The sequence below is a fragment of the Cololabis saira genome, unplaced genomic scaffold (assembly GCF_033807715.1).
Source record: "Cololabis saira isolate AMF1-May2022 unplaced genomic scaffold, fColSai1.1 scf082, whole genome shotgun sequence".
Classification (NCBI taxonomy): domain Eukaryota; kingdom Metazoa; phylum Chordata; class Actinopteri; order Beloniformes; family Belonidae; genus Cololabis; species Cololabis saira.
The window spans coordinates 1-22,200 of record NW_026906246.1 but is presented as its reverse complement, the minus strand read 5'-3'; the positions used below and the strand labels follow the sequence as shown (position 1 = coordinate 22,200).

The 22,200-nt window shown below is 51.4% G+C and overlaps 40 non-coding genes and 1 pseudogene across 40 annotated transcripts; all 41 read left to right on the top strand.

Moving 5' to 3' along the window:
- Window positions 1-140: 140 nt before the first annotated feature.
- Window positions 141-256, top strand: LOC133437347 (U5 spliceosomal RNA). The gene has a single exon (XR_009780794.1). It is a non-coding gene; the product is annotated as a U5 spliceosomal RNA (small nuclear RNA).
- A 294-nt stretch (window positions 257-550) lies between these two features.
- On the top strand, window positions 551-741 carry LOC133437403 (U2 spliceosomal RNA). Its single transcript, XR_009780847.1, has one exon. It is a non-coding gene; the product is annotated as a U2 spliceosomal RNA (small nuclear RNA).
- Window positions 742-1,082: 341 nt separating this feature from the next.
- On the top strand, window positions 1,083-1,198 carry LOC133437346 (U5 spliceosomal RNA). The gene has a single exon (XR_009780793.1). It is a non-coding gene; the product is annotated as a U5 spliceosomal RNA (small nuclear RNA).
- A 294-nt stretch (window positions 1,199-1,492) lies between these two features.
- Window positions 1,493-1,683, top strand: LOC133437392 (U2 spliceosomal RNA). Its single transcript, XR_009780836.1, has one exon. It is a non-coding gene; the product is annotated as a U2 spliceosomal RNA (small nuclear RNA).
- Window positions 1,684-2,024: 341 nt separating this feature from the next.
- LOC133437345 (U5 spliceosomal RNA) lies at window positions 2,025-2,140 on the top strand. The gene has a single exon (XR_009780792.1). It is a non-coding gene; the product is annotated as a U5 spliceosomal RNA (small nuclear RNA).
- Window positions 2,141-2,434: 294 nt separating this feature from the next.
- On the top strand, window positions 2,435-2,625 carry LOC133437381 (U2 spliceosomal RNA). Its single transcript, XR_009780825.1, has one exon. It is a non-coding gene; the product is annotated as a U2 spliceosomal RNA (small nuclear RNA).
- Window positions 2,626-2,966: 341 nt separating this feature from the next.
- LOC133437343 (U5 spliceosomal RNA) lies at window positions 2,967-3,082 on the top strand. Its single transcript, XR_009780790.1, has one exon. It is a non-coding gene; the product is annotated as a U5 spliceosomal RNA (small nuclear RNA).
- Window positions 3,083-3,376: 294 nt separating this feature from the next.
- On the top strand, window positions 3,377-3,567 carry LOC133437370 (U2 spliceosomal RNA). The gene has a single exon (XR_009780814.1). It is a non-coding gene; the product is annotated as a U2 spliceosomal RNA (small nuclear RNA).
- A 341-nt stretch (window positions 3,568-3,908) lies between these two features.
- Window positions 3,909-4,024, top strand: LOC133437342 (U5 spliceosomal RNA). Its single transcript, XR_009780789.1, has one exon. It is a non-coding gene; the product is annotated as a U5 spliceosomal RNA (small nuclear RNA).
- A 294-nt stretch (window positions 4,025-4,318) lies between these two features.
- Window positions 4,319-4,509, top strand: LOC133437358 (U2 spliceosomal RNA). Its single transcript, XR_009780803.1, has one exon. It is a non-coding gene; the product is annotated as a U2 spliceosomal RNA (small nuclear RNA).
- A 341-nt stretch (window positions 4,510-4,850) lies between these two features.
- On the top strand, window positions 4,851-4,966 carry LOC133437341 (U5 spliceosomal RNA). Its single transcript, XR_009780788.1, has one exon. It is a non-coding gene; the product is annotated as a U5 spliceosomal RNA (small nuclear RNA).
- A 302-nt stretch (window positions 4,967-5,268) lies between these two features.
- Window positions 5,269-5,459, top strand: LOC133437344 (U2 spliceosomal RNA). The gene has a single exon (XR_009780791.1). It is a non-coding gene; the product is annotated as a U2 spliceosomal RNA (small nuclear RNA).
- Window positions 5,460-5,800: 341 nt separating this feature from the next.
- Window positions 5,801-5,916, top strand: LOC133437340 (U5 spliceosomal RNA). The gene has a single exon (XR_009780787.1). It is a non-coding gene; the product is annotated as a U5 spliceosomal RNA (small nuclear RNA).
- Window positions 5,917-6,210: 294 nt separating this feature from the next.
- On the top strand, window positions 6,211-6,401 carry LOC133437333 (U2 spliceosomal RNA). Its single transcript, XR_009780780.1, has one exon. It is a non-coding gene; the product is annotated as a U2 spliceosomal RNA (small nuclear RNA).
- A 341-nt stretch (window positions 6,402-6,742) lies between these two features.
- LOC133437339 (U5 spliceosomal RNA) lies at window positions 6,743-6,858 on the top strand. Its single transcript, XR_009780786.1, has one exon. It is a non-coding gene; the product is annotated as a U5 spliceosomal RNA (small nuclear RNA).
- A 294-nt stretch (window positions 6,859-7,152) lies between these two features.
- On the top strand, window positions 7,153-7,343 carry LOC133437321 (U2 spliceosomal RNA). Its single transcript, XR_009780771.1, has one exon. It is a non-coding gene; the product is annotated as a U2 spliceosomal RNA (small nuclear RNA).
- A 341-nt stretch (window positions 7,344-7,684) lies between these two features.
- Window positions 7,685-7,800, top strand: LOC133437338 (U5 spliceosomal RNA). The gene has a single exon (XR_009780785.1). It is a non-coding gene; the product is annotated as a U5 spliceosomal RNA (small nuclear RNA).
- A 294-nt stretch (window positions 7,801-8,094) lies between these two features.
- Window positions 8,095-8,285, top strand: LOC133437310 (U2 spliceosomal RNA). The gene has a single exon (XR_009780766.1). It is a non-coding gene; the product is annotated as a U2 spliceosomal RNA (small nuclear RNA).
- Window positions 8,286-8,626: 341 nt separating this feature from the next.
- On the top strand, window positions 8,627-8,742 carry LOC133437337 (U5 spliceosomal RNA). Its single transcript, XR_009780784.1, has one exon. It is a non-coding gene; the product is annotated as a U5 spliceosomal RNA (small nuclear RNA).
- A 294-nt stretch (window positions 8,743-9,036) lies between these two features.
- On the top strand, window positions 9,037-9,227 carry LOC133437298 (U2 spliceosomal RNA). Its single transcript, XR_009780759.1, has one exon. It is a non-coding gene; the product is annotated as a U2 spliceosomal RNA (small nuclear RNA).
- A 341-nt stretch (window positions 9,228-9,568) lies between these two features.
- On the top strand, window positions 9,569-9,684 carry LOC133437336 (U5 spliceosomal RNA). The gene has a single exon (XR_009780783.1). It is a non-coding gene; the product is annotated as a U5 spliceosomal RNA (small nuclear RNA).
- Window positions 9,685-9,978: 294 nt separating this feature from the next.
- Window positions 9,979-10,169, top strand: LOC133437467 (U2 spliceosomal RNA). Its single transcript, XR_009780909.1, has one exon. It is a non-coding gene; the product is annotated as a U2 spliceosomal RNA (small nuclear RNA).
- A 341-nt stretch (window positions 10,170-10,510) lies between these two features.
- LOC133437335 (U5 spliceosomal RNA) lies at window positions 10,511-10,626 on the top strand. Its single transcript, XR_009780782.1, has one exon. It is a non-coding gene; the product is annotated as a U5 spliceosomal RNA (small nuclear RNA).
- Window positions 10,627-10,920: 294 nt separating this feature from the next.
- On the top strand, window positions 10,921-11,111 carry LOC133437295 (U2 spliceosomal RNA). The gene has a single exon (XR_009780756.1). It is a non-coding gene; the product is annotated as a U2 spliceosomal RNA (small nuclear RNA).
- A 341-nt stretch (window positions 11,112-11,452) lies between these two features.
- LOC133437334 (U5 spliceosomal RNA) lies at window positions 11,453-11,568 on the top strand. Its single transcript, XR_009780781.1, has one exon. It is a non-coding gene; the product is annotated as a U5 spliceosomal RNA (small nuclear RNA).
- A 294-nt stretch (window positions 11,569-11,862) lies between these two features.
- Window positions 11,863-12,053, top strand: LOC133437286 (U2 spliceosomal RNA). The gene has a single exon (XR_009780748.1). It is a non-coding gene; the product is annotated as a U2 spliceosomal RNA (small nuclear RNA).
- A 341-nt stretch (window positions 12,054-12,394) lies between these two features.
- Window positions 12,395-12,510, top strand: LOC133437332 (U5 spliceosomal RNA). The gene has a single exon (XR_009780779.1). It is a non-coding gene; the product is annotated as a U5 spliceosomal RNA (small nuclear RNA).
- Window positions 12,511-12,804: 294 nt separating this feature from the next.
- LOC133437275 (U2 spliceosomal RNA) lies at window positions 12,805-12,995 on the top strand. The gene has a single exon (XR_009780737.1). It is a non-coding gene; the product is annotated as a U2 spliceosomal RNA (small nuclear RNA).
- A 341-nt stretch (window positions 12,996-13,336) lies between these two features.
- LOC133437331 (U5 spliceosomal RNA) lies at window positions 13,337-13,452 on the top strand. The gene has a single exon (XR_009780778.1). It is a non-coding gene; the product is annotated as a U5 spliceosomal RNA (small nuclear RNA).
- A 294-nt stretch (window positions 13,453-13,746) lies between these two features.
- Window positions 13,747-13,937, top strand: LOC133437263 (U2 spliceosomal RNA). The gene has a single exon (XR_009780726.1). It is a non-coding gene; the product is annotated as a U2 spliceosomal RNA (small nuclear RNA).
- Window positions 13,938-14,278: 341 nt separating this feature from the next.
- LOC133437330 (U5 spliceosomal RNA) lies at window positions 14,279-14,394 on the top strand. The gene has a single exon (XR_009780777.1). It is a non-coding gene; the product is annotated as a U5 spliceosomal RNA (small nuclear RNA).
- Window positions 14,395-14,688: 294 nt separating this feature from the next.
- Window positions 14,689-14,879, top strand: LOC133437252 (U2 spliceosomal RNA). The gene has a single exon (XR_009780715.1). It is a non-coding gene; the product is annotated as a U2 spliceosomal RNA (small nuclear RNA).
- Window positions 14,880-15,220: 341 nt separating this feature from the next.
- On the top strand, window positions 15,221-15,336 carry LOC133437329 (U5 spliceosomal RNA). The gene has a single exon (XR_009780776.1). It is a non-coding gene; the product is annotated as a U5 spliceosomal RNA (small nuclear RNA).
- A 294-nt stretch (window positions 15,337-15,630) lies between these two features.
- LOC133437303 (U2 spliceosomal RNA) lies at window positions 15,631-15,821 on the top strand. The gene has a single exon (XR_009780764.1). It is a non-coding gene; the product is annotated as a U2 spliceosomal RNA (small nuclear RNA).
- Window positions 15,822-16,144: 323 nt separating this feature from the next.
- LOC133437326 (U5 spliceosomal RNA) lies at window positions 16,145-16,260 on the top strand. The gene has a single exon (XR_009780773.1). It is a non-coding gene; the product is annotated as a U5 spliceosomal RNA (small nuclear RNA).
- A 294-nt stretch (window positions 16,261-16,554) lies between these two features.
- Window positions 16,555-16,745, top strand: LOC133437350 (U2 spliceosomal RNA). Its single transcript, XR_009780797.1, has one exon. It is a non-coding gene; the product is annotated as a U2 spliceosomal RNA (small nuclear RNA).
- Window positions 16,746-17,073: 328 nt separating this feature from the next.
- Window positions 17,074-17,189, top strand: LOC133437328 (U5 spliceosomal RNA). The gene has a single exon (XR_009780775.1). It is a non-coding gene; the product is annotated as a U5 spliceosomal RNA (small nuclear RNA).
- Window positions 17,190-17,483: 294 nt separating this feature from the next.
- Window positions 17,484-17,674, top strand: LOC133437296 (U2 spliceosomal RNA). Its single transcript, XR_009780757.1, has one exon. It is a non-coding gene; the product is annotated as a U2 spliceosomal RNA (small nuclear RNA).
- A 328-nt stretch (window positions 17,675-18,002) lies between these two features.
- On the top strand, window positions 18,003-18,117 carry LOC133437324 (U5 spliceosomal RNA). Its single transcript, XR_009780772.1, has one exon. It is a non-coding gene; the product is annotated as a U5 spliceosomal RNA (small nuclear RNA).
- Window positions 18,118-21,260: 3,143 nt separating this feature from the next.
- Window positions 21,261-21,437, top strand: LOC133437319 (U2 spliceosomal RNA; annotated as a pseudogene).
- A 323-nt stretch (window positions 21,438-21,760) lies between these two features.
- Window positions 21,761-21,876, top strand: LOC133437327 (U5 spliceosomal RNA). The gene has a single exon (XR_009780774.1). It is a non-coding gene; the product is annotated as a U5 spliceosomal RNA (small nuclear RNA).
- Window positions 21,877-22,200: the final 324 nt, after the last annotated feature.

Below are 22,200 nucleotides of genomic sequence, written 5' to 3'. Positions count from 1 at the left end.
CGCCTGAGGCCGGCCAGGCCTTCGATAATAGGACGATGTCAGGCCGAAGAGGCGTGGCCCCGGGGATCCGTAGAGCTCACCAGGAGTACAGTGACGCGGCTCACGTGCCTAGGCTGCCGCTCCCGTGCACTTTTCCGTACTTGCTCGTGTTTCTCTTCATAACGCACAAGTCTTTCGCCTTTTACTAAAGACTTCCGTGGAGAGTAACGTCAATGAGTTGACCATATTTTTGGGGGCTCGGTCTAACGGCCGAGCTTTTTTGAGACTGTGCAAAAGAAAAAGCTGTGACCGAGAGGTCAGTCTGAGTTTGCCCACTGAAATCTCAGGGCAAGCTGATGTTGCTGTCTGTGTCTTGTTCTTCAGTTCTTTCCTTTCCCTTTTGTTATTTCATTTCCACTTCAACCATTTCCTCAGGTGAGCCTGCTACAGGTGCGTGTCAGAGGGCGGAGCTGCAAAGGGAGCCGGCCATCTAGGCGTTTGGGACAAAGGGAACCGACACAAGTGCACGCCGTGCCAGGAAGGTGCTGCGGTCAAGCAACACTTTGGAGTTATCGCTTCTCGGCCTTTTGGCTAAGATCAAGTGTAGTATCTGTTCTTATCAGTTTAATATCTGATATGTCCTCTATATGAGGACAACATATTAAGCCGATTTTTGGCAGCGGGAGTTGAAAAAGGAGCTAGCTCCGTTCACTCCAAGCATCGCCCCGGTACTGCAGTGCCGCCGGGAATGGTGCACGCTTCGCTTTCTTTCTCTTGTAAAAAAATAATAAAGTAACGCAGTGGCTCAGCAGCTGAGGAGCACCGAGCCTTGCCTCAGGCGGTGTTGTTCCTTGCAGCTTCAGCTTGAAGAAAAAGAAGAGGCGACGTCACAAACGTGCAATACGGCCCTGGTGGTGCCACCGACTGACCGTCGTGAAGGGGGAGGAGCAAATCTCTGTCCTGCGCCTGAGGCCGGCCAGGCCTTCGATAATAGGACGATGTCAGGCCGAAGAGGCGTGGCCCCGGGGATCCGTAGAGCTCACCAGGAGTACAGTGACGCGGCTCACGTGCCTAGGCTGCCGCTCCCGTGCACTTTTCCGTACTTGCTCGTGTTTCTCTTCATAACGCACAAGTCTTTCGCCTTTTACTAAAGACTTCCGTGGAGAGTAACGTCAATGAGTTGACCATATTTTTGGGGGCTCGGTCTAACGGCCGAGCTTTTTTGAGACTGTGCAAAAGAAAAAGCTGTGACCGAGAGGTCAGTCTGAGTTTGCCCACTGAAATCTCAGGGCAAGCTGATGTTGCTGTCTGTGTCTTGTTCTTCAGTTCTTTCCTTTCCCTTTTGTTATTTCATTTCCACTTCAACCATTTCCTCAGGTGAGCCTGCTACAGGTGCGTGTCAGAGGGCGGAGCTGCAAAGGGAGCCGGCCATCTAGGCGTTTGGGACAAAGGGAACCGACACAAGTGCACGCCGTGCCAGGAAGGTGCTGCGGTCAAGCAACACTTTGGAGTTATCGCTTCTCGGCCTTTTGGCTAAGATCAAGTGTAGTATCTGTTCTTATCAGTTTAATATCTGATATGTCCTCTATATGAGGACAACATATTAAGCCGATTTTTGGCAGCGGGAGTTGAAAAAGGAGCTAGCTCCGTTCACTCCAAGCATCGCCCCGGTACTGCAGTGCCGCCGGGAATGGTGCACGCTTCGCTTTCTTTCTCTTGTAAAAAAATAATAAAGTAACGCAGTGGCTCAGCAGCTGAGGAGCACCGAGCCTTGCCTCAGGCGGTGTTGTTCCTTGCAGCTTCAGCTTGAAGAAAAAGAAGAGGCGACGTCGCAAACGTGCAATACGGCCCTGGTGGTGCCACCGACTGACCGTCGTGAAGGGGGAGGAGCAAATCTCTGTCCTGCGCCTGAGGCCGGCCAGGCCTTCGATAATAGGACGATGTCAGGCCGAAGAGGCGTGGCCCCGGGGATCCGTAGAGCTCACCAGGAGTACAGTGACGCGGCTCACGTGCCTAGGCTGCCGCTCCCGTGCACTTTTCCGTACTTGCTCGTGTTTCTCTTCATAACGCACAAGTCTTTCGCCTTTTACTAAAGACTTCCGTGGAGAGTAACGTCAATGAGTTGACCATATTTTTGGGGGCTCGGTCTAACGGCCGAGCTTTTTTGAGACTGTGCAAAAGAAAAGGCTGTGACCGAGAGGTCAGTCTGAGTTTGCCCACTGAAATCTCAGGGCAAGCTGATGTTGCTGTCTGTGTCTTGTTCTTCAGTTCTTTCCTTTCCCTTTTGTTATTTCATTTCCACTTCAACCATTTCCTCAGGTGAGCCTGCTACAGGTGCGTGTCAGAGGGCGGAGCTGCAAAGGGAGCCGGCCATCTAGGCGTTTGGGACAAAGGGAACCGACACAAGTGCACGCCGTGCCAGGAAGGTGCTGCGGTCAAGCAACACTTTGGAGTTATCGCTTCTCGGCCTTTTGGCTAAGATCAAGTGTAGTATCTGTTCTTATCAGTTTAATATCTGATATGTCCTCTATATGAGGACAACATATTAAGCCGATTTTTGGCAGCGGGAGTTGAAAAAGGAGCTAGCTCCGTTCACTCCAAGCATCGCCCCGGTACTGCAGTGCCGCCGGGAATGGTGCACGCTTCGCTTTCTTTCTCTTGTAAAAAAATAATACAATAACGCAGTGGCTCAGCAGCTGAGGAGCGCCGAGCCTTGCCTCAGGCGGTGTTGTTCCTTGCAGCTTCAGCTTGAAGAAAAAGAAGAGGCGACGTCGCAAACGTGCAATACGGCCCTGGTGGTGCCACCGACTGACCGTCGTGAAGGGGGAGGAGCAAATCTCTGTCCTGCGCCTGAGGCCGGCCAGGCCTTCGATAATAGGACGATGTCAGGCCGAAGAGGCGTGGCCCCGGGGATCCGTAGAGCTCACCAGGAGTACAGTGACGCGGCTCACGTGCCTAGGCTGCCGCTCCCGTGCACTTTTCCGTACTTGCTCGTGTTTCTCTTCATAACGCACAAGTCTTTCGCCTTTTACTAAAGACTTCCGTGGAGAGTAACGTCAATGAGTTGACCATATTTTTGGGGGCTCGGTCTAACGGCCGAGCTTTTTTGAGACTGTGCAAAAGAAAAAGCTGTGACCGAGAGGTCAGTCTGAGTTTGCCCACTGAAATCTCAGGGCAAGCTGATGTTGCTGTCTGTGTCTTGTTCTTCAGTTCTTTCCTTTCCCTTTTGTTATTTCATTTCCACTTCAACCATTTCCTCAGGTGAGCCTGCTACAGGTGCGTGTCAGAGGGCGGAGCTGCAAAGGGAGCCGGCCATCTAGGCGTTTGGGACAAAGGGAACCGACACAAGTGCACGCCGTGCCAGGAAGGTGCTGCGGTCAAGCAACACTTTGGAGTTATCGCTTCTCGGCCTTTTGGCTAAGATCAAGTGTAGTATCTGTTCTTATCAGTTTAATATCTGATATGTCCTCTATATGAGGACAACATATTAAGCCGATTTTTGGCAGCGGGAGTTGAAAAAGGAGCTAGCTCCGTTCACTCCAAGCATCGCCCCGGTACTGCAGTGCCGCCGGGAATGGTGCACGCTTCGCTTTCTTTCTCTTGTAAAAAAATAATAAAGTAACGCAGTGGCTCAGCAGCTGAGGAGCACCGAGCCTTGCCTCAGGCGGTGTTGTTCCTTGCAGCTTCAGCTTGAAGAAAAAGAAGAGGCGACGTCGCAAACGTGCAATACGGCCCTGGTGGTGCCACCGACTGACCGTCGTGAAGGGGGAGGAGCAAATCTCTGTCCTGCGCCTGAGGCCGGCCAGGCCTTCGATAATAGGACGATGTCAGGCCGAAGAGGCGTGGCCCCGGGGATCCGTAGAGCTCACCAGGAGTACAGTGACGCGGCTCACGTGCCTAGGCTGCCGCTCCCGTGCACTTTTCCGTACTTGCTCGTGTTTCTCTTCATAACGCACAAGTCTTTCGCCTTTTACTAAAGACTTCCGTGGAGAGTAACGTCAATGAGTTGACCATATTTTTGGGGGCTCGGTCTAACGGCCGAGCTTTTTTGAGACTGTGCAAAAGAAAAGGCTGTGACCGAGAGGTCAGTCTGAGTTTGCCCACTGAAATCTCAGGGCAAGCTGATGTTGCTGTCTGTGTCTTGTTCTTCAGTTCTTTCCTTTCCCTTTTGTTATTTCATTTCCACTTCAACCATTTCCTCAGGTGAGCCTGCTACAGGTGCGTGTCAGAGGGCGGAGCTGCAAAGGGAGCCGGCCATCTAGGCGTTTGGGACAAAGGGAACCGACACAAGTGCACGCCGTGCCAGGAAGGTGCTGCGGTCAAGCAACACTTTGGAGTTATCGCTTCTCGGCCTTTTGGCTAAGATCAAGTGTAGTATCTGTTCTTATCAGTTTAATATCTGATATGTCCTCTATATGAGGACAACATATTAAGCCGATTTTTGGCAGCGGGAGTTGAAAAAGGAGCTAGCTCCGTTCACTCCAAGCATCGCCCCGGTACTGCAGTGCCGCCGGGAATGGTGCACGCTTCGCTTTCTTTCTCTTGTAAAAAAATAATACAATAACGCAGTGGCTCAGCAGCTGAGGAGCGCCGAGCCTTGCCTCAGGCGGTGTTGTTCCTTGCAGCTTCAGCTTGAAGAAAAAGAAGAGGCGACGTCACAAACGTGTAATACGGCCCTGGTGGTGCCACCGACTGGCCGTCGTGAAGGGGGAGGAGCAAATCTCTGTCCTGCGCCTGAGGCCGGCCAGGCCTTCGATAATAGGACGATGTCAGGCCGAAGAGGCGTGGCCCCGGGGATCCGTAGAGCTCACCAGGAGTACAGTGACGCGGCTCACGTGCCTAGGCTGCCGCTCCCGTGCTCTTTTCCATACTTGCTCGTGTTTCTCTTCATAACGCACAAGTCTTTCGCCTTTTACTAAAGACTTCCGTGGAGAGTAACGTCAATGAGTTGACCATATTTTTGGGGGCTCGGTCTAACGGCCGAGCTTTTTTGAGACTGTACAAAAGAAAAAGCTGTGACCAAGAGGTCAGTCTGAGTTTGCCCACTGAAATCTCAGGGCAAGCTGATGTTGCGATGTTGCTGTCTGTGTCTTGTTCTTCAGTTCTTTCCTTTCCTTTTTGTTATTTCATTTCCACTTCAACCATTTCCTCAGGTGAGCCTGCTACAGGTGCGTGTCAGAGGGCGGAGGTGCAAAGGGAGCCGGCCATCTAGGCGTTTGGGACAAAGGCAACCCACACAAGTGCACGCCGTGCCAGGAAGGTGCTGCGGTCGAGCAACACTTTGGAGTTATCGCTTCTCGGCCTTTTGGCTAAGATCAAGTGTAGTATCTGTTCTTATCAGTTTAATATCTGATATGTCCTCTATATGAGGACAACATATTAAGCCGATTTTTGGCAGCGGGAGTTGAAAAAGGAGCTAGCTCCGTTCACTCCAAGCATCGCCCCGGTACTGCAGTGCCGCCGGGAATGGTGCACGCTTCGCTTTCTTTCTCTTGTAAAAAAATAATAAAGTAACGCAGTGGCTCAGCAGCTGAGGAGCACCGAGCCTTGCCTCGGGCGGTGTTGTTCCTTGCAGCTTCAGCTTGAAGAAAAAGAAGAGGCGACGTCGCAAACGTGCAATACGGCCCTGGTGGTGCCACCGACTGACCGTCGTGAAGGGGGAGGAGCAAATCTCTGTCCTGCGCCTGAGGCCGGCCAGGCCTTCGATAATAGGACGATGTCAGGCCGAAGAGGCGTGGCCCCGGGGATCCGTAGAGCTCACCAGGAGTACAGTGACGCGGCTCACGTGCCTAGGCTGCCGCTCCCGTGCACTTTTCCGTACTTGCTCGTGTTTCTCTTCATAACGCACAAGTCTTTCGCCTTTTACTAAAGACTTCCGTGGAGAGTAACGTCAATGAGTTGACCATATTTTTGGGGGCTCGGTCTAACGGCCGAGCTTTTTTGAGACTGTGCAAAAGAAAAAGCTGTGACCGAGAGGTCAGTCTGAGTTTGCCCACTGAAATCTCAGGGCAAGCTGATGTTGCTGTCTGTGTCTTGTTCTTCAGTTCTTTCCTTTCCCTTTTGTTATTTCATTTCCACTTCAACCATTTCCTCAGGTGAGCCTGCTACAGGTGTGTGTCAGAGGGCGGAGCTGCAAAGGGAGCCGGCCATCTAGGCGTTTGGGACAAAGGGAACCGACACAAGTGCACGCCGTGCCAGGAAGGTGCTGCGGTCAAGCAACACTTTGGAGTTATCGCTTCTCGGCCTTTTGGCTAAGATCAAGTGTAGTATCTGTTCTTATCAGTTTAATATCTGATATGTCCTCTATATGAGGACAACATATTAAGCCGATTTTTGGCAGCGGGAGTTGAAAAAGGAGCTAGCTCCGTTCACTCCAAGCATCGCCCCGGTACTGCAGTGCCGCCGGGAATGGTGCACGCTTCGCTTTCTTTCTCTTGTAAAAAAATAATAAAGTAACGCAGTGGCTCAGCAGCTGAGGAGCACCGAGCCTTGCCTCAGGCGGTGTTGTTCCTTGCAGCTTCAGCTTGAAGAAAAAGAAGAGGCGACGTCGCAAACGTGCAATACGGCCCTGGTGGTGCCACCGACTGACCGTCGTGAAGGGGGAGGAGCAAATCTCTGTCCTGCGCCTGAGGCCGGCCAGGCCTTCGATAATAGGACGATGTCAGGCCGAAGAGGCGTGGCCCCGGGGATCCGTAGAGCTCACCAGGAGTACAGTGACGCGGCTCACGTGCCTAGGCTGCCGCTCCTGTACACTTTTCCGTACTTGCTCGTGTTTCTCTTCATAACGCACAAGTCTTTCGCCTTTTACTAAAGACTTCCGTGGAGAGTAACGTCAATGAGTTGACCATATTTTTGGGGGCTCGGTCTAACGGCCGAGCTTTTTTGAGACTGTGCAAAAGAAAAAGCTGTGACCGAGAGGTCAGTCTGAGTTTGCCCACTGAAATCTCAGGGCAAGCTGATGTTGCTGTCTGTGTCTTGTTCTTCAGTTCTTTCCTTTCCCTTTTGTTGTTTCATTTCCACTTCAACCATTTCCTCAGGTGAGCCTGCTACAGGTGCGTGTCAGAGGGCGGAGCTGCAAAGGGAGCCGGCCATCTAGGCGTTTGGGACAAAGGGAACCGACACAAGTGCACGCCGTGCCAGGAAGGTGCTGCGGTCAAGCAACACTTTGGAGTTATCGCTTCTCGGCCTTTTGGCTAAGATCAAGTGTAGTATCTGTTCTTATCAGTTTAATATCTGATATGTCCTCTATATGAGGACAACATATTAAGCCGATTTTTGGCAGCGGGAGTTGAAAAAGGAGCTAGCTCCGTTCACTCCAAGCATCGCCCCGGTACTGCAGTGCCGCCGGGAATGGTGCACGCTTCGCTTTCTTTCTCTTGTAAAAAAATAATAAAGTAACGCAGTGGCTCAGCAGCTGAGGAGCACCGAGCCTTGCCTCAGGCGGTGTTGTTCCTTGCAGCTTCAGCTTGAAGAAAAAGAAGAGGCGACGTCGCAAACGTGCAATACGGCCCTGGTGGTGCCACCGACTGACCGTCGTGAAGGGGGAGGAGCAAATCTCTGTCCTGCGCCTGAGGCCGGCCAGGCCTTCGATAATAGGACGATGTCAGGCCGAAGAGGCGTGGCCCCGGGGATCCGTAGAGTTCACCAGGAGTACAGTGACGCGGCTCACGTGCCTAGGCTGCCGCTCCCGTGCACTTTTCCGTACTTGCTCGTGTTTCTCTTCATAACGCACAAGTCTTTCGCCTTTTACTAAAGACTTCCGTGGAGAGTAACGTCAATGAGTTGACCATATTTTTGGGGGCTCGGTCTAACGGCCGAGCTTTTTTGAGACTGTGCAAAAGAAAAAGCTGTGACCGAGAGGTCAGTCTGAGTTTGCCCACTGAAATCTCAGGGCAAGCTGATGTTGCTGTCTGTGTCTTGTTCTTCAGTTCTTTCCTTTCCCTTTTGTTATTTCATTTCCACTTCAACCATTTCCTCAGGTGAGCCTGCTACAGGTGCGTGTCAGAGGGCGGAGCTGCAAAGGGAGCCGGCCATCTAGGCGTTTGGGACAAAGGGAACCGACACAAGTGCACGCCGTGCCAGGAAGGTGCTGCGGTCAAGCAACACTTTGGAGTTATCGCTTCTCGGCCTTTTGGCTAAGATCAAGTGTAGTATCTGTTCTTATCAGTTTAATATCTGATATGTCCTCTATATGAGGACAACATATTAAGCCGATTTTTGGCAGCGGGAGTTGAAAAAGGAGCTAGCTCCGTTCACTCCAAGCATCGCCCCGGTACTGCAGTGCCGCCGGGAATGGTGCACGCTTCGCTTTCTTTCTCTTGTAAAAAAATAATAAAGTAACGCAGTGGCTCAGCAGCTGAGGAGCACCGAGCCTTGCCTCAGGCGGTGTTGTTCCTTGCAGCTTCAGCTTGAAGAAAAAGAAGAGGCGACGTCGCAAACGTGCAATACGGCCCTGGTGGTGCCACCGACTGACCGTCGTGAAGGGGGAGGAGCAAATCTCTGTCCTGCGCCTGAGGCCGGCCAGGCCTTCGATAATAGGACGATGTCAGGCCGAAGAGGCGTGGCCCCGGGGATCCGTAGAGCTCACCAGGAGTACAGTGACGCGGCTCACGTGCCTAGGCTGCCGCTCCCGTGCACTTTTCCGTACTTGCTCGTGTTTCTCTTCATAACGCACAAGTCTTTCGCCTTTTACTAAAGACTTCCGTGGAGAGTAACGTCAATGAGTTGACCATATTTTTGGGGGCTCGGTCTAACGGCCGAGCTTTTTTGAGACTGTGCAAAAGAAAAAGCTGTGACCGAGAGGTCAGTCTGAGTTTGCCCACTGAAATCTCAGGGCAAGCTGATGTTGCTGTCTGTGTCTTGTTCTTCAGTTCTTTCCTTTCCCTTTTGTTATTTCATTTCCACTTCAACCATTTCCTCAGGTGAGCCTGCTACAGGTGCGTGTCAGAGGGCGGAGCTGCAAAGGGAGCCGGCCATCTAGGCGTTTGGGACAAAGGGAACCGACACAAGTGCACGCCGTGCCAGGAAGGTGCTGCGGTCAAGCAACACTTTGGAGTTATCGCTTCTCGGCCTTTTGGCTAAGATCAAGTGTAGTATCTGTTCTTATCAGTTTAATATCTGATATGTCCTCTATATGAGGACAACATATTAAGCCGATTTTTGGCAGCGGGAGTTGAAAAAGGAGCTAGCTCCGTTCACTCCAAGCATCGCCCCGGTACTGCAGTGCCGCCGGGAATGGTGCACGCTTCGCTTTCTTTCTCTTGTAAAAAAATAATAAAGTAACGCAGTGGCTCAGCAGCTGAGGAGCACCGAGCCTTGCCTCAGGCGGTGTTGTTCCTTGCAGCTTCAGCTTGAAGAAAAAGAAGAGGCGACGTCGCAAACGTGCAATACGGCCCTGGTGGTGCCACCGACTGACCGTCGTGAAGGGGGAGGAGCAAATCTCTGTCCTGCGCCTGAGGCCGGCCAGGCCTTCGATAATAGGACGATGTCAGGCCGAAGAGGCGTGGCCCCGGGGATCCGTAGAGTTCACCAGGAGTACAGTGACGCGGCTCACGTGCCTAGGCTGCCGCTCCCGTGCACTTTTCCGTACTTGCTCGTGTTTCTCTTCATAACGCACAAGTCTTTCGCCTTTTACTAAAGACTTCCGTGGAGAGTAACGTCAATGAGTTGACCATATTTTTGGGGGCTCGGTCTAACGGCCGAGCTTTTTTGAGACTGTGCAAAAGAAAAAGCTGTGACCGAGAGGTCAGTCTGAGTTTGCCCACTGAAATCTCAGGGCAAGCTGATGTTGCTGTCTGTGTCTTGTTCTTCAGTTCTTTCCTTTCCCTTTTGTTGTTTCATTTCCACTTCAACCATTTCCTCAGGTGAGCCTGCTACAGGTGCGTGTCAGAGGGCGGAGCTGCAAAGGGAGCCGGCCATCTAGGCGTTTGGGACAAAGGGAACCGACACAAGTGCACGCCGTGCCAGGAAGGTGCTGCGGTCAAGCAACACTTTGGAGTTATCGCTTCTCGGCCTTTTGGCTAAGATCAAGTGTAGTATCTGTTCTTATCAGTTTAATATCTGATATGTCCTCTATATGAGGACAACATATTAAGCCAATTTTTGGCAGCGGGAGTTGAAAAAGGAGCTAGCTCCGTTCACTCCAAGCATCGCCCCGGTACTGCAGTGCCGCCGGGAATGGTGCACGCTTCGCTTTCTTTCTCTTGTAAAAAAATAATAAAGTAACGCAGTGGCTCAGCAGCTGAGGAGCACCGAGCCTTGCCTCAGGCGGTGTTGTTCCTTGCAGCTTCAGCTTGAAGAAAAAGAAGAGGCGACGTCGCAAACGTGCAATACGGCCCTGGTGGTGCCACCGACTGACCGTCGTGAAGGGGGAGGAGCAAATCTCTGTCCTGCGTCTGAGGCCGGCCAGGCCTTCGATAATAGGACGATGTCAGGCCGAAGAGGCGTGGCCCCGGGGATCCGTAGAGCTCACCAGGAGTACAGTGACGCGGCTCACGTGCCTAGGCTGCCGCTCCCGTGCACTTTTCCGTACTTGCTCGTGTTTCTCTTCATAACGCACAAGTCTTTCGCCTTTTACTAAAGACTTCCGTGGAGAGTAACGTCAATGAGTTGACCATATTTTTGGGGGCTCGGTCTAACGGCCGAGCTTTTTTGAGACTGTGCAAAAGAAAAAGCTGTGACCGAGAGGTCAGTCTGAGTTTGCCCACTGAAATCTCAGGGCAAGCTGATGTTGCTGTCTGTGTCTTGTTCTTCAGTTCTTTCCTTTCCCTTTTGTTATTTCATTTCCACTTCAACCATTTCCTCAGGTGAGCCTGCTACAGGTGCGTGTCAGAGGGCGGAGCTGCAAAGGGAGCCGGCCATCTAGGCGTTTGGGACAAAGGGAACCGACACAAGTGCACGCCGTGCCAGGAAGGTGCTGCGGTCAAGCAACACTTTGGAGTTATCGCTTCTCGGCCTTTTGGCTAAGATCAAGTGTAGTATCTGTTCTTATCAGTTTAATATCTGATATGTCCTCTATATGAGGACAACATATTAAGCCGATTTTTGGCAGCGGGAGTTGAAAAAGGAGCTAGCTCCGTTCACTCCAAGCATCGGCCCGGTACTGCAGTGCCGCCGGGAATGGTGCACGCTTCGCTTTCTTTCTCTTGTAAAAAAATAATAAAGTAACGCAGTGGCTCAGCAGCTGAGGAGCACCGAGCCTTGCCTCAGGCGGTGTTGTTCCTTGCAGCTTCAGCTTGAAGAAAAAGAAGAGGCGACGTCACAAACGTGCAATACGGCCCTGGTGGTGCCACCGACTGACCGTCGTGAAGGGGGAGGAGCAAATCTCTGTCCTGCGCCTGAGGCCGGCCAGGCCTTCGATAATAGGACGATGTCAGGCCGAAGAGGCGTGGCCCCGGGGATCCGTAGAGCTCACCAGGAGTACAGTGACGCGGCTCACGTGCCTAGGCTGCCGCTCCCGTGCACTTTTCCGTACTTGCTCGTGTTTCTCTTCATAACGCACAAGTCTTTCGCCTTTTACTAAAGACTTCCGTGGAGAGTAACGTCAATGAGTTGACCATATTTTTGGGGGCTCGGTCTAACGGCCGAGCTTTTTTGAGACTGTGCAAAAGAAAAAGCTGTGACCGAGAGGTCAGTCTGAGTTTGCCCACTGAAATCTCAGGGCAAGCTGATGTTGCTGTCTGTGTCTTGTTCTTCAGTTCTTTCCTTTCCCTTTTGTTATTTCATTTCCACTTCAACCATTTCCTCAGGTGAGCCTGCTACAGGTGCGTGTCAGAGGGCGGAGCTGCAAAGGGAGCCGGCCATCTAGGCGTTTGGGACAAAGGGAACCGACACAAGTGCACGCCGTGCCAGGAAGGTGCTGCGGTCAAGCAACACTTTGGAGTTATCGCTTCTCGGCCTTTTGGCTAAGATCAAGTGTAGTATCTGTTCTTATCAGTTTAATATCTGATATGTCCTCTATATGAGGACAACATATTAAGCCGATTTTTGGCAGCGGGAGTTGAAAAAGGAGCTAGCTCCGTTCACTCCAAGCATCGCCCCGGTACTGCAGTGCCGCCGGGAATGGTGCACGCTTCGCTTTCTTTCTCTTGTAAAAAAATAATAAAGTAACGCAGTGGCTCAGCAGCTGAGGAGCACCGAGCCTTGCCTCAGGCGGTGTTGTTCCTTGCAGCTTCAGCTTGAAGAAAAAGAAGAGGCGACGTCACAAACGTGCAATACGGCCCTGGTGGTGCCACCGACTGACCGTCGTGAAGGGGGAGGAGCAAATCTCTGTCCTGCGCCTGAGGCCGGCCAGGCCTTCGATAATAGGACGATGTCAGGCCGAAGAGGCGTGGCCCCGGGGATCCGTAGAGCTCACCAGGAGTACAGTGACGCGGCTCACGTGCCTAGGCTGCCGCTCCCGTGCACTTTTCCGTACTTGCTCGTGTTTCTCTTCATAACGCACAAGTCTTTCGCCTTTTACTAAAGACTTCCGTGGAGAGTAACGTCAATGAGTTGACCATATTTTTGGGGGCTCGGTCTAACGGCCGAGCTTTTTTGAGACTGTGCAAAAGAAAAAGCTGTGACCGAGAGGTCAGTCTGAGTTTGCCCACTGAAATCTCAGGGCAAGCTGATGTTGCTGTCTGTGTCTTGTTCTTCAGTTCTTTCCTTTCCCTTTTGTTATTTCATTTCCACTTCAACCATTTCCTCAGGTGAGCCTGCTACAGGTGCGTGTCAGAGGGCGGAGCTGCAAAGGGAGCCGGCCATCTAGGCGTTTGGGACAAAGGGAACCGACACAAGTGCACGCCGTGCCAGGAAGGTGCTGCGGTCAAGCAACACTTTGGAGTTATCGCTTCTCGGCCTTTTGGCTAAGATCAAGTGTAGTATCTGTTCTTATCAGTTTAATATCTGATATGTCCTCTATATGAGGACAACATATTAAGCCGATTTTTGGCAGCGGGAGTTGAAAAAGGAGCTAGCTCCGTTCACTCCAAGCATCGCCCCGGTACTGCAGTGCCGCCGGGAATGGTGCACGCTTCGCTTTCTTTCTCTTGTAAAAAAATAATAAAGTAACGCAGTGGCTCAGCAGCTGAGGAGCACCGAGCCTTGCCTCAGGCGGTGTTGTTCCTTGCAGCTTCAGCTTGAAGAAGAAGAAGAGGCGACGTCGCAAACGTGCAATACGGCCCTGGTGGTGCCACCGACTGACCGTCGTGAAGGGGGAGGAGCAAATCTCTGTCCTGCGCCTGAGGCCGGCCAGGCCTTCGATAATAGGACGATGTCAGGCCGAAGAGGCGTGGCCCCGGGGATCCGTAGAGTTCACAAGGAGTACAGTGACGCGGCTCACGTGCCTAGGCTGCCGCTCCCGTGCACTTTTCCGTACTTGCTCGTGTTTCTCTTCATAACGCACAAGTCTTTCGCCTTTTACTAAAGACTTCCGTGGAGAGTAACGTCAATGAGTTGACCATATTTTTGGGGGCTCGGTCTAACGGCCGAGCTTTTTTGAGACTGTGCAAAAGAAAAAGCTGTGACCGAGAGGTCAGTCTGAGTTTGCCCACTGAAATCTCAGGGCAAGCTGATGTTGCTGTCTGTGTCTTGTTCTTCAGTTCTTTCCTTTCCCTTTTGTTATTTCATTTCCACTTCAACCATTTCCTCAGGTGAGCCTGCTACAGGTGCGTGTCAGAGGGCGGAGCTGCAAAGGGAGCCGGCCATCTAGGCGTTTGGGACAAAGGGAACCGACACAAGTGCACGCCGTGCCAGGAAGGTGCTGCGGTCAAGCAACACTTTGGAGTTATCGCTTCTCGGCCTTTTGGCTAAGATCAAGTGTAGTATCTGTTCTTATCAGTTTAATATCTGATATGTCCTCTATATGAGGACAACATATTAAGCCGATTTTTGGCAGCGGGAGTTGAAAAAGGAGCTAGCTCCGTTCACTCCAAGCATCGCCCCGGTACTGCAGTGCCGCCGGGAATGGTGCACGCTTCGCTTTCTTTCTCTTGTAAAAAAATAATAAAGTAACGCAGTGGCTCAGCAGCTGAGGAGCACCGAGCCTTGCCTCAGGCGGTGTTGTTCCTTGCAGCTTCAGCTTGAAGAAAAAGAAGAGGCGACGTCGCAAACGTGCAATACGGCCCTGGTGGTGCCACCGACTGACCGTCGTGAAGGGGGAGGAGCAAATCTCTGTCCTGCGCCTGAGGCCGGCCAGGCCTTCGATAATAGGACGATGTCAGGCCGAAGAGGCGTGGCCCCGGGGATCCGTAGAGTTCACCAGGAGTACAGTGACGCGGCTCACGTGCCTAGGCTGCCGCTCCCGTGCACTTTTCCGTACTTGCTCGTGTTTCTCTTCATAACGCACAAGTCTTTCGCCTTTTACTAAAGACTTCCGTGGAGAGTAACGTCAATGAGTTGACCATATTTTTGGGGGCTCGGTCTAACGGCCGAGCTTTTTTGAGACTGTGCAAAAGAAAAAGCTGTGACCGAGAGGTCAGTCTGAGTTTGCCCACTGAAATCTCAGGGCAAGCTGATGTTGCTGTCTGTGTCTTGTTCTTCAGTTCTTTCCTTTCCCTTTTGTTATTTCATTTCCACTTCAACCATTTCCTCAGGTGAGCCTGCTACAGGTGCGTGTCAGAGGGCGGAGCTGCAAAGGGAGCCGGCCATCTAGGCGTTTGGGACAAAGGGAACCGACACAAGTGCACGCCGTGCCAGGAAGGTGCTGCGGTCAAGCAACACTTTGGAGTTATCGCTTCTCGGCCTTTTGGCTAAGATCAAGTGTAGTATCTGTTCTTATCAGTTTAATATCTGATATGTCCTCTATATGAGGACAACATATTAAGCCGATTTTTGGCAGCGGGAGTTGAAAAAGGAGCTAGCTCCGTTCACTCCAAGCATCGCCCCGGTACTGCAGTGCCGCCGGGAATGGTGCACGCTTCGCTTTCTTTCTCTTGTAAAAAAATAATAAAGTAACGCAGTGGCTCAGCAGCTGAGGAGCACCGAGCCTTGCCTCAGGCGGTGTTGTTCCTTGCAGCTTCAGCTTGAAGAAAAAGAAGAGGCGACGTCGCAAACGTGCAATACGGCCCTGGTGGTGCCACCGACTGACCGTCGTGAAGGGGGAGGAGCAAATCTCTGTCCTGCGCCTGAGGCCGGCCAGGCCTTCGATAATAGGACGATGTCAGGCCGAAGAGGCGTGGCCCCGGGGATCCGTAGAGCTCACCAGGAGTACAGTGACGCGGCTCACGTGCCTAGGCTGCCGCTCCCGTGCACTTTTCCGTACTTGCTCGTGTTTCTCTTCATAACGCACAAGTCTTTCGCCTTTTACTAAAGACTTCCGTGGAGAGTAACGTCAATGAGTTGACCATATTTTTGGGGGCTCGGTCTAACGGCCGAGCTTTTTTGAGACTGTGCAAAAGAAAAAGCTGTGACCGAGAGGTCAGTCTGAGTTTGCCCACTGAAATCTCAGGGCAAGCTGATGTTGCTGTCTGTGTCTTGTTCTTCAGTTCTTTCCTTTCCCTTTTGTTATTTCATTTCCACTTCAACCATTTCCTCAGGTGAGCCTGCTACAGGTGCGTGTCAGAGGGCGGAGCTGCAAAGGGAGCCGGCCATCTAGGCGTTTGGGACAAAGGGAACCGACACAAGTGCACGCCGTGCCAGGAAGGTGCTGCGGTCAAGCAACACTTTGGAGTTATCGCTTCTCGGCCTTTTGGCTAAGATCAAGTGTAGTGTCTGTTCTTATCAGTTTAATATCTGATATGTCCTCTATATGAGGACAACATATTAAGCCGATTTTTGGCAGCGGGAGTTGAAAAAGGAGCTAGCTCCGTTCACTCCAAGCATCGCCCCGGTACTGCAGTGCCGCCGGGAATGGTGCACGCTTCGCTTTCTTTCTCTTGTAAAAAAATAATAAAATAACGCAGTGGCTCAGCAGCTGAGGAGCACCGAGCCTTGCCTCAGGCGGTGTTGTTCCTTGCAGCTTCAGCTTGAAGAAAAAGAAGAGGCGACGTCACAAACGTGTAATACGGCCCTGGTGGTGCCACCGAAGGGGGAGGAGCAAATCTCTGTCCTGCGCCTGAGGCCGGCCAGGCCTTCGATAATAGGACGATGTCAGGCCGAAGAGGCGTGGCCCCGGGGATCCGTAGAGCTCACCAGGAGTACAGTGGCTCACGTGCCTAGGCTGCCGCTCCCGTGCACTTTTCCGTACTTGCTCGTGTTTCTCTTCATAACGCACAAGTCTTTCGCCTTTTACTAAAGACTTCCGTGGAGAGTAACGTCAATGAGTTGACCATATTTTTGGGTGCTCGGTCTAACGGCCGAGCTTTTTTGAGACTGTGCAAAAGAAAAAGCTGTGACCAAGAGGTCAGTCTGAGTTTGCCCACTGAAATCTCAGGGCAAGCTGATGTTGCTGTCTGTGTCTTGTTCTTCAGTTCTTTCCTTTCCCTTTTGTTATTTCATTTCCACTTCAACCATTTCCTCAGGTGAGCCTGCTACAGGTGCGTGTCAGAGGGCGGAGCTGCAAAGGGAGCCGGCCATCTAGGCGTTTGGGAAAAAGGGAACCGACACAAGTGCACGCCGTGCCAGGAAGGTGCTGCGGTCAAGCAACACTTTGGAGTTATCGCTTCTCGGCCTTTTGGCTAAGATCAAGTGTAGTATCTGTTCTTATCAGTTTAATATCTGATATGTCCTCTATATGAGGACAACATATTAAGCCAATTTTTGGCAGCGGGAGTTGAAAAAGGAGCTAGCTCCGTTCACTCCAAGCATCGCCCCGGTACTGCAGTGCCGCCGGGAATGGTGCACGCTTCGCTTTCTTTCTCTTGTAAAAAAATAATAAAATAACGCAGTGGCTCAGCAGCTGAGGAGCACCGAGCCTTGCCTCAGGCGGTGTTGTTCCTTGCAGCTTCAGCTTGAAGAAAAAGAAGAGGCGACATCACAAACGTGTAATACGGCCCTGGTGGTGCCACCGAAGGGGGAGGAGCAAATCTCTGTCCTGCGCCTGAGGCGGGCCAGGCCTTCGATAATAGGACGATGTCAGGCCGAAGAGGCGTGGCCCCGGGGATCCGTAGAGCTCACCAGGAGTACAGTGACGCGGCTCACGTGCCTAGGCTGCCGCTCCCGCGCACTTTTCCGTACTTGCTCGTGTTTCTCTTCATAACGCACAAGTCTTTCGCCTTTTACTAAAGACTTCCGTGGAGAGTAACGTCAATGAGTTGACCATATTTTTGGGGGCTCGGTCTAACGGCCGAGCTTTTTTGAGACTGTGCAAAAGAAAAAGCTGTGACCAAGAGGTCAGTCTGAGTTTGCCCACTGAAATCTCAGGGCAAGCTGATGTTGCTGTCTGTGTCTTGTTCTTCAGTTCTTTCCTTTCCTTTTTGTTATTTCATTTCCACTTCAACCATTTCCTCAGGTGAGCCTGCTACAGGTGCGTGTCAGAGGGCGGAGCTGCAAAGGGAGCCGGCCATCTAGGCGTTTGGGACAAAGGGAACCGACACAAGTGCACGCCGTGCCAGGAAGGTGCTGCGGTCAAGCAACACTTTGGAGTTATCGCTTCTCGGCCTTTTGGCTAAGATCAAGTGTAGTATCTGTTCTTATCAGTTTAATACCTGATATGTCCTCTATATGAGGACAACATATTAAGCCAATTTTTGGCAGCGGGAGTTGAAAAAGGAGCTAGCTCCGTTCACTCCAAGCATCGCCCCGGTACTGCAGTGCCGCCGGGAATGGTGCACGCTTCGCTTTCTTTCTCTTGTAAAAAAATAATAAAATAACGCAGTGGCTCAGCAGCTGAGGAGCACCGAGCCTTGCCTCAGGCGGTGTTGTTCCTTGCAGCTTCAGCTTGAAGAAAAAGAAGAGGCGACGTCACAAACGTGTAATACGGCCCTGGTGGTGCCACCGAAGGGGGAGGAGCAAATCTCTGTCCTGCGCCTGAGGCCGGCCAGGCCTTCGATAATAGGACGATGTCAGGCCGAAGAGGCGTGGCCCCGGGGATCCGTAGAGCTCACCAGGAGTACAGTGACGCGGCTCACGTGCCTAGGCTGCCGCTCCTGTGCACTTTTCCGTACTTGCTCGTGTTTCTCTTCATAACGCACAAGTCTTTCGCCTTTTACTAAAGACTTCCGTGGAGAGTAACGTCAATGAGTTGACCATATTTTTTGAGGCTCGGTCTAACGGCCGAGCTTTTTTGAGACTGTGCAAAAGAAAAAGCTGTGACCAAGAGGTCAGTCTGAGTTTGCCCACTGAAATCTCAGGGCAAGCTGATGTTGCTGTCTGTGTCTTGTTCTTCAGTTCTTTCCTTTCCTTTTTGTTATTTCATTTCCACTTCAACCATTTCCTCAGGTGAGCCTGCTACAGGTGCGTGTCAGAGGGCGGAGCTGCAAAGGGAGCCGGCCATCTAGGCGTTTGGGACAAAGGGAACCGACACAAGTGCACGCCGTGCCAGGAAGGTGCTGCGGTCAAGCAACACTTTGGAGTTATCGCTTCTCGGCCTTTTGGCTAAGACTGCGATCGCCTCCTGCTGTTAGTGGGAATCCTTGCCTGTTGTGGCATTGGTTCCTTCTTTCTTTGGGGAGACTATTCTCTTTTTTTTCCTTATGTGAAGTGCTTCAACTGAGTATAGTTGCTAGATCTTCACAGCCAGGAAATCATTGTCGTGATGTAAGGTAAGTGTTGTTCCTTCACTTATTGTATATTTTATTGTCTATTTGTTTTAGTATTACGGTTTTAGGGCTTTTATTGCTTTTTAAAGGTTTTAGTTCTTTTGAGCCTTTTCACAGGTGGTGCCTCCACCATGTCGGCTAGCCATGCCGGCATGCGGAGGCACCACAGTGTCCGATTCAACCTTAAGGTTGTGGATGGAAAGCTCCTGGAGATGTCGAGGTTAGACTTCTCCAGGAGACTTGTCCAGAAAGCCTTGGGTTTTAGCCCTGAACAGTTAAATTGCATTTTGACCCTACCCTTTAACAAAGGCTTTGACCTTAGTTTCCGTACTGCCATGCTACTAAAAGAGTTTTGGACACGCTTTGAAAATGTGAAACCCCAGTTTGATGCATTTGAAGTTGAGAAACTGACTGACAATACCTTGAAAACGGTTATTGTCAGAATGTTCAATGAAACTGTCAATGCAGATGACATTTGTTTATGGTTGGGGAGATATTGCACTGTTAAAAGCCAGGCTATCAAAGTGAGAGATGAAGATGGCATTTGGAACTGTGCCTGGAGGGTCCCCATCCAACAATGGCAAGACCCCCAGGGCTTTCAAGGCCTGAAACATCTGCCATCAGTGATAGTTCTGGGTAACAACAGGGGCTATATTCACTATCAGGGTCAGCCCAAGCTTTGCCGCAAGTGTGGCGAGCATGGGCATCTTGCAGAAGCGTGTAAGCAGGTAGTATGTGGGAAATGCAGAGAAATTGGGCACACCTTTGAGGAGTGCACCAATGGCAGAAAGTGCAATCTTTGTGGGGAGACAAACCACCTCTTCAGAGATTGCCCAAAATCTTTTGCCAACAAACTGAAAGCTGCGAAGGGAAAGGACGCAGAAAAGGACAAACAAAACGGACGAGAGGAACCGGTAATTGAGCTAATTGAAGAAGCTGGGCAGGAAAATTCAAATCTCCCGCCAAATCCTGTGATTGGAGGAGAGGGATCAGGTGAGGCGGGAGCAGGGGAGGGGCCTGCAACACTCACACCAATGGAGAGTTCCGAGGAAGATGATGTGATGCAGGCAGAGGGCGGAGCTAGTTCAGAATGTGGAGAAGTCCAACCACAGGATGATAGCGATGATGCCTCCCTCCCCGGGGCCCAGCAAACCAAGAGGCCTGCATCAGAATTGTCCTCTGATTCGCCAATTGTTTCAGAGAAGAGGGGAAAAGCTGGGATATCCTCAGACAATTCATTTGTGGAGGAACCCAGAGTTTTCCCCCCCAATTCCCCAAATGAGGTCTCCTTTTTAACATTAGCTCTGCAATCAACCCCTAGGGACACAAAACTTAACTGTACCTTACAGCAGAGGCCAACGCCCAGAGTCCGAGTGGGGAATCGAGCTCGACCTCTGCACTTCTCACCCATAGAAGTGAAGGAGGAGCTCAATTCACATGAAATTGGATAACGATTCCTCTTACGTTTTTTTATAATGTGTTAAATGACAGTTTTAGTCTTTTAAAACTTCATACCTGTTGCCTTTCTTTTTAAAAAAACCATACTCATGACTCTCATTTTAACAATCAAGTTTAGAAATGGAAATCGAGAGTTAGAGCCCAGAGTGTTACATATTTTATCTAACCACCGCTGTCTGACCTCGTTTGTGCAGGAGCGGAAACCAGTGTGTCCAGTGCGGCGGCTCACATTTGGTGAGTCCTCCACAGTTTGGCGCAATGTGGACCGTTCCGCCCTCCCAAACAGACTCCGGGACCTGTCATCGATGATGGCTCATGAGATCCTCCCGGTCAGGTCGTCATGCACTCCCGAGGAATGTCGGCGATCTCCATCTGCCCCCGACAAGGTTGTAGCGCACCTGAGTCGGTGAGGCACCTGTTCTGGGAGTGCAGCGCTGCTGTAGACCAGTGGGCAATGGCCGGCTCCTTGTAATTCCCGTACTTACCAGCAAGGGAGGTCCTAACAGCACAGCTAGTGCTGTATGGGGTGAGCCAGAGGGTTAACCTGAAAGGAAAATACTTTGCCAAACAGTGGCTCGCCCTGACCGCCAGCAAAGACGCTATGTGGACCTCCAGGAACTTGCTGGTAAGAAAGCACAAGCAAATACCCCCGTGGCTGTACTCCAGATGGCCGCAGCAACGGTCCGACTGGCCGGTGCTGCAGGCGGTAGGCCTAGGATACAGCCACAAAGAAGCATCGCCTCTGTGCCCATTCGGACGAAGGAGCCGGAGCAACACACAGAAAGGTCAAAGCAGCAACGGCCTGGCTCTCCGGGCGAGGCTGGTGGGAAGGAGCAGCAGGGGGGGATCCCCTCTGAGCACTGTGACAGGAACCGAGAGAGCTACTGTTTGGGGCGGCGGAATGAGTCATCCTTGGTAGGGACTCACCCCGCTTCTGTACAACGAGGGAATTGGACAAATTTTATTTAATGCACTCCTTTTTACTGAACATGGACATTGAACGCAATCACTTACACTGGAACATAAGCCTTTTACACAAGGAAATGTTGATTTTATCCTTTTTACCATTTACAATTGTTTAAAAAAACAGGTTTTAAGGTCACTTATTTATTAAATTGTTGCATGTAATAGTGATATGTAAGTTGTAAAATTGTAATGTTAATATTGGAAGCTTATGTTGTGATGATCCAATGATCCAGTATCAATAAATCTTTTCGAAAGAAAAAAAAATCTGTTCTTATCAGTTTAATATCTGATATGTCCTCTATATGGGGACAACATATTAAGCCGATTTTTGGCAGCGGGAGTTGAAAAAGGAGCTAGCTCCGTTCACTCCAAGCATCGCCCCGGTACTGCAGTGCCGCCGGGAATGGTGCACGCTTCGCTTTCTTTCTCTTGTAAAAAAATAATAAAATAACGCAGTGGCTCAGCAGCTGAGGAGCACCGAGCCTTGCCTCAGGCGGTGTTGTTCCTTGCAGCTTCAGCTTGAAGAAAAAGAAGAGGCGACGTCACAAACGTGTAATACGGCCCTGGTGGTGCCACCGAAGGGGGAGGAGCAAATCTCTGTCCTGCGCCTGAGGCCGGCCAGGCCTTCGATAATAGGACGATGTCAGGCCGAAGAGGCGTGGCCCCGGGGATCCGTAGAGCTCACCAGGAGTACAGTGGCTCACGTGCCTAGGCTGCCGCTCCCGTGCACTTTTCCGTACTTGCTCGTGTTTCTCTTCATAACGCACAAGTCTTTCGCCTTTTACTAAAGACTTCCGTGGAGAGTAACGTCAATGAGTTGACCATATTTTTGGGGGCTCGGTCTAACGGCCGAGCTTTTTTGAGACTGTGCAAAAGAAAAAGCTGTGACCAAGAGGTCAGTCTGAGTTTGCCCACTGAAATCTCAGGGCAAGCTGATGTTGCTGTCTGTGTCTTGTTCTTCAGTTCTTTCCTTTCCCTTTTGTTATTTCATTTCCACTTCAACCATTTCCTCAGGTGAGCCTGCTACAGGTGCGTGTCAGAGGGCGGAGCTGCAAAGGGAGCCGGCCATCTAGGCGTTTGGGACAAAGGGAACCGACACAAGTGCACGCCGTGCCAGGAAGGTGCTGCGGTCAAGCAACACTTTGGAGTTATCGCTTCTCGGCCTTTTGGCTAAGATCAA